The sequence below is a fragment of the Anomaloglossus baeobatrachus genome, chromosome 5, assembly GCF_048569485.1.
Source record: "Anomaloglossus baeobatrachus isolate aAnoBae1 chromosome 5, aAnoBae1.hap1, whole genome shotgun sequence".
NCBI lineage: Eukaryota > Metazoa > Chordata > Amphibia > Anura > Aromobatidae > Anomaloglossus > Anomaloglossus baeobatrachus.
The window spans coordinates 8,172,362-8,179,367 of record NC_134357.1 but is presented as its reverse complement, the minus strand read 5'-3'; positions in this window follow the sequence as shown (position 1 = coordinate 8,179,367).

Here is a 7,006-nt window from a genome sequence, read left to right as displayed (position 1 = left end):
GCTCCGCAGCGAGGAAATATCACTGCCCCGAGGCTCAACAATGTCAGATCTATAAACAATGACTATGACGTCCTCCATGATGTCACACGTCAGATTTATACCCTGCAATCGTCAGAGAGAATGACAGCAATGCGGCCGCTCCATCAGCGAGAAAGCTCCATGTGGCTAATAATACAGGAGACCGAATCCACTGAGCAATCTATGGGACCCGACTGCAGAAGACCCCAAATCACCCTGCACCTCCTGGAGAGAAGCCCTCACATAGGAAAGGGGGTTTCTGGTTTCAGTTAAAACCAAAAAAAAATTTCAACTTTCCGTAGAACTGTCTGACTTTGTATTTTTCTGATCTTTGCCGTTAGAGACGGAGCTCCTCCCGGAGTGCACGCTCAGCTCCCCCCGGAGTGCACGCTCAGCTCCCCCCGGAGTGCACGCTCAGCTCCCCCCGGAGTGCACGCTCAGCTCCTCCCGGAGTGCACGCTCAGCTCCCCCCGTAGTGCACGCTCAGCTCCCCCCGGAGTGCACGCTCAGCTCCCCCCGGAGTGCACGCTCGGCTCCCCCCGGAGTGCACGCTCAGCACTGCCAGTCCGATGCTGCACAACTGATACATTGTAACAATTTGCACAGCAGAGCTCTGTGTGTCTGATGGTTCCGCTCACAGAGGATTGTCCACCCTTTTGGTTCATAGCGTTAGCATCACTCGTCTCTCCGGCTGCTGCGTCTCTTCCTTTGGACGTTGATCCGCGGGTCTCACAGGAGATGGATTTAGGACAGGCGGTGCCCCTGGACATTGTCTTTGTGCCTGAGCGGCCTCTGATCTCAGGGGAGCCTCCAGGTCCTGACTGGCACAAGGCCCCTTCTGGGACAAATGCCCATAATGTGATCCAGCGGCACCGCGTATGGCACCTATATATCGGCGGTATTTCTCTCCTCTGAGTGGCAGGATCCATAGGCTCCAGAGGCCGCTTCACCCGATACCCCGGCGTGTTGGTGTCCAGCCCCGCACCCTCCTGCCCTTCGGTGCCCACCACAGTCATTACCCCAGTCTACAGCCAAATTGGTTCAAAGAAGAAAACAGATGATCTTAAAGGGAACCTATCACCTGGAAAACTGCTCTGCTCAGTTCTGGAGCTGCCCCGTCTTCTGATAGCAGCCGGGTGCTGGTCAATGAGAGGCGAATGTGCAGCACCCAGCCGCTTTCAGAAGACGCAGCAGCCCCAGAACTGAGCATTTCCGGCCACAGGTAGCACTACCGGCACCAATCAGACATTGATGACCTCTCCTAAGGATACACCATCAATGTAAATATAGTGGACAACTCCTTTAAGGATCAATGATCATAACTTGTAATAGTGGGTTACCTGGATCAAAGGATACGGTTAAAAAAAAAAAAAAGTTTGGCGTATTTGAGGGGGAATAGGAGAGTTTTTGGTCCAAAAAATCAGTGTGAGCACACCCCAACAAACTGAGTTTTAAAGCAGAAATTGAGCAGAAAATCCGTTTGGGGGATTTTTCAGTTTTAACATAGCCATGAAGCACGTTATGGTTTGCTACATGTGTAAAATATCAAAGCCACTGTTAGTACATGAATGCAGGGCCAGAACCACCGACTGTACATGAATGCAGTGCCAGAACCACCATCCGTACATGAATGCAGCGCCAGAAGCACCATCCGTAGATGAATGCAGCACCAGAACCACCATCCGTACATGAATGCATGGCCAAAACTACTATCAGTACATGAATGTAACACCAGAACCATCGTCAGTACATGAATACAGGGATAGAACCATTGCCAGTAGATGAATGCAACACCAGAATCACCATCAGTATATGAATGCAGCACCAGAAAACAGTCAGCACATGAATGCAGCACCAGAACCACATCAGTACATGAATTAAGGGCCAGAACCATTGTCAGTAGATGAATGCAACGCAAGAATCACCATCAGTAGATGAATGCAATGCCAGAATCACCATCAGTAGATGAATGCAGGGCCAGAACCACCGTTTCCACATGAATGCAGCACCAGAACCCCATCAGTACATGAAAGCAACGCCAGAATCAGCATCAGTAGATGAATGCAGAGCCAGAAAACAGTCAGCACATGAATGCAGCACCAGAACCACATCAGTAAATGAATACAGTGCTATGGTTAGTATAGAGATCAATTTCAGTGCTATATCAACCCCATGATACTCTTGTATCACATGAACCTATACTTCCCAGTATGTCTTTAAAAATGGTAAGGAGATGGGAGTATAATATCCCACCATACACACACACACACACACACACACACACACACACTGCTCCTCTGTATAATATACACTTCACACACTTCTCTGTAAAAGATCCCTAAACACACTGCCCCACTGATTAATATTCCCCCAATACACACTGCCCCAAAGTATAATATCCCCCCACACAATGCATTTCTGATTAATATTCCCCCATACACACTGCCCCTCTGAATAATATCCACTACACACAGTGCCCCTCTGTATAATATTCCTAAAAACACTGCCCCTCTGTTTACTACCCTACCATAAACACTGCCCCTTTGTATAATATACCCCCCACATATTTCCCCTCTGTATAATATCCCTATCACGCACTACCCCTCTGTAAAATATCCCCGACACACACTGTGCTTCTTTGTATCCCACACACACTACCCTTCTGTATAATATCCAAACACACACACAAACACACACACTCACACAACCTCTCTGTATAATATAACCCCACACACACTGCCCCTCTGTATAATATACCTCACACACTGCCCCTCTGTATAATATACCTCACACACACTGCCCCTCTGTGTAATGTTCGCCCCACACACACTGCTCATCTGTATAATATCTCCCCACACACACTGCCCCTCTGTATAATATACCTCACACACACTGCTCATCTGTATAATATCTCCCCACACACACTGCCCCTCTGTATAATATACCTCACACACTGCCCCTCTGTATAATACACCTCACACACACTGCTCATCTGTATAATATCTCCCCACACACACTGCCCCTCTGTGTAATGTTCGCCCCACACACACTGGCCTCTGTATAATATACCCCACACACTGCCCCTCTGTATAATATAGCAAACCTGGGGTTTGTATACACCCCTGCCTCTTGACCTAGCCCACACTTAGCAGTGCAGGTGCCGTTTCAGTCTCTGCTCTGTGCATGGTCAGAGGCGGCTGTAGCTGCCCCCTGCACTGACTGACAACAGGGTCTAACAAGGAGTGCCAACGTTGACAGGAGATCAGTATTTGTGTTGTACAGAGCGGTGCTGATGCTGAAACCCTGCTCTGTACAAAACACTCAATCAGAACATCGCAGCTTTAAAGTCCCCTAATGGGACAAGTAAAAACAAGAAAAAGTGTAAGAAACAGTTTTTTAAAAATATGAAAAAATTAAAAAACAAATATCACAAAAGTTCAAATCACCCCCTTTGGACCCATTGAAAATAAAACAAAAACCCAAACACATATTTGGTATCGCAGGATTCAGAAATGCCCGATCTATGAAAATATAAAGGAAATTAATCTGAGGGCTCAACAGGGTAACGAGGAAAAAAATCAAAATGCCAAAATTATGATTTTTTTTTAATCACTAGAACATTGCAATAAAATACAATAATAATCACCAACATATTGCGGCTATGGAGAAAATATATCAGAGAAAATGGATTCATCAATGCAGAAGATACTGCTGGACAATTGTAAGAGATGATCCGATGCCGGAGGACAAGAGATGAGCAAAAATGAGACGAGCAAAAAAGAGACCAGCAAAAAAAGAGACAAGCAAAAAAGAGACGAATAAAAAAAAGAGACAAGCAAAAAAAGAGAAGCGTAAAAAAGAGATGAGCAAAAAAAAGAAGAGCAAAAAAGAGAAGAGCAAAAAAAGAGAAGCGCAAAAAAGGACGAGCAAAAAACAGACGAGCAAATAAGGACGAGCAAAAAAGGGACAAGCAAAAATGAGACGAATAAAAAAAAAAGACGAGCAGAAAAAGAGACAAGCAAAAAAGAGACGAATGAAAAAGAGACAAGCAAAAAAAAGAGAAGAGTAAAAAAGAGAAGAGCAAAACAGACAAGAGCAAAAAAGAGAAGAGCAAAAAAAGAGAAGCGCAAAAAAGGACGAGCAAAAAACAGACGAGCAAAAAAGGGACGAGCAAAAATGAGACGAATAAAAAAAAAGACGAGCAGAAAAAGAGACAAGCAAAAAAGAGACAAGCAAAAAAAGGAAGCGCTAAAGAGAGACCAACAAAAAAATAAGAAAAAAAGAGACGTAAAAAAAGAGACAAGCAAAAAAGAGAACAGCAAAAAAAGAGATGAGCAAAAAGGAGAGCAGCAAAAAAGAGACAAGCAAAAAAAGAGATGAGCAAAAAAGAGACAAGCAAAAAAAGAGACGAGCAAAAAAAGAGACAAGCAAAAAAAGGAAGCGCTAAAGAGAGACCAACAAAAAAATAACAAAAAAGAGACGTAAAAAAAAAGAGACAAGCAAAAAAGGAGAGCAGCAAAAAAGATGTCACCAAATGAGGAGGAAAGTCTGTATCTGATTGTTTTTGCAGCAGTGTTACACAGGTTGTAGTTATCTGATTTTCTGCTAAATTTCCTCTAAATAAATATCTGAAAATTGTCATAAAATATTCTCCATCTTTATATTTGCAAAAATAATAATGTTTCAAAGTACTGAAACTTTTCTACATTCATTATATGTAGCAGTAAAAGGAGAACTCATTGATCTCTTAGAGACAAGAGAAAACTTAAAACTTTCATTGTTGGATCTGAATTTGAGGAGGTTAAAATCCTGAAGCATCGTCCGATTCCAAACCTGACCTTGAACGATATGAAGGTCGGTGTTTCATATCCTGCGCCATTACACTGGGCGCTCGAGGGGGGGGGCATTTAGAGCCATTCTGGGAATTTTCCCGTCAGAAGCGACATTACCGGAAAACATCTAGATTTTTGGAGCATTTGCCCTGTTACCTGGATCACGGTTCAGTGACTGCACGACAGCAAAACTAAGACTTGTCACGAACAGGAAACTCCAGGAAGTCACCGCCGAATGCCAGCACCGGCCGCCGGCGTCACCACATCCCAGAATCCAGAACACTGACTATGACCGGAGAGACATTGCCCATCTGTGTCCCCCGCACAGAGAAACCAGATCAGCACACCTCTCCTGAAATACTCTGTGCTGCTGGGTCCTGCTCCTTCCTCTGTATCTCTGTGACCTTCTATAAGATCAGCGTTCTCCTCTCCTGAAATCCTCTGTGCTGCTGGGTCCAGCTCCTTCCTCTGTATCTCTGTGACCTTCTATAAGATCAGCGTTCTCCTCTCCTGAAATACTCTGTGCTGCTGGTGTGGCGCCCTGGACAAGCCAGGGGCCACAGAGAACAACACCTACACACCCCACACTCCCGGTCAGGCACACCGAAGTCAGACAAAAACCCTTGTTGCCTCCCCCAGGGGCTGATGTCCACACCAGGGGGTGGAGCCAGGCGGTTGGTCTCCACCCACCGAGGAGTTCAGTCCTGGAGGCGGGAAAAGAAGATCAGATTAGTTTTGGAGGTGAAAGTGGAAGGAGGAAGGTGTAGTAGTGGAGCAACTAACTGACGGCGTCCGGGTGTGTGGCCCGGGCGGCACAGCAAGGTTGGCAGACGGTGGTGACCGTCTGCAGGAGTGGCCTATCCGAGTTTACCGTAAGGACCGTGGACGGGCCGTGGCCCGGCGGTACCGGACCGGTACACAAAGAGAAGCCAGCACCATCTGGCAGGGGCTTACGGACCCCGGCAAGGCTAGGAGTCGCCGTGAATTTGCCGAATTCGTTAGTGAAGGGAACCTCCTGGGTTTCCCAACAGCCAAGTCCCGACAGAAGGCAACAGCTCAAACCAACAGAGGGAGACACCGCCACCGCCAAGGCAACCGTTTCTCAGGGCCAGAGCCTGCGGTCAAAAGGGGCTCCTCCAGCCCATATCCAAGCTGGGGAGCGGGTTACTGGTGGGAACCCATCGGAACCATCAACCGTACATAGGTGCAGGGAAAGGCAGTCACCATCAACCTGCCGGGAGAAACAACACCGCAGCCGTCTGTGGGACCCGTCCATCCAGCCGAGTGTTTTACCGAGAACTGTGTCCTCATCATTGGCTGAGTGAGTACCACCGTGCCGTGCGGCACAGCGCTGCCCCCGCGACCCTGCACCTCACCAGGCCCTGTAACCCGCCTGTCATCCATCCCTACCCCATCACCGGGCCCCGGGACAACCAACCCTCTACCCACGGAGGGGAGAAATAACAACAAAGCTGCTCCCTGTCACCGCTCCCGGGATCCCCGTCCAGAGCAGCGGTGGTGTCACCAATATCACCACAACCGCGGGTGGCGTCACGGACAATAAATCCCCACAATCAACCCCCCCTTTTCACTCACGGGCGAGGAGCGCCGCTCGAGTCCCCGGGATCCGGCCCACCGCTCGAGCCACCACCGAGCAGCGGCCGGACCCGAGCAGTGGGAGAGCGCAGCGTCCCCTCCTCCGCCCGCGACACTGGGACCTGCCCCTTCCTCTATGTATCTCTGTGTCCTCCTTTAAGATCAGTTGTCTCCTCTCCTGAAATCCTCTGTGCTGCTGGGACCTGCTCCTTTCTCTATGTATCTGTGTGTCCTCCTATAAGATCAGCGCTCTCCTCTCCTGAAATCCTCTGTGCTGCTGGGACCTGCTCCTTCCTCTATGTATCTCTGTGTCCTCCTATAAGATCAGCGCTGTCCTCTACTGAAATACTCTGTGCTGCTACAAAAACTGATCTTTTCACTATGTAACTCTCTGTCTATAATCTCCCACAGGAACAGCATCTTGTGCTCCTGAAATCCTCTGTGCTGCTGCAGATTCTATTCCTCCCACAATGTAACTCTCAGATCATGGTCCACTTATGCATAAAACACTCTGTTGTCAAGGACCTGGCTCCTTCCATTATCTAAATTTTGTCTGTTAC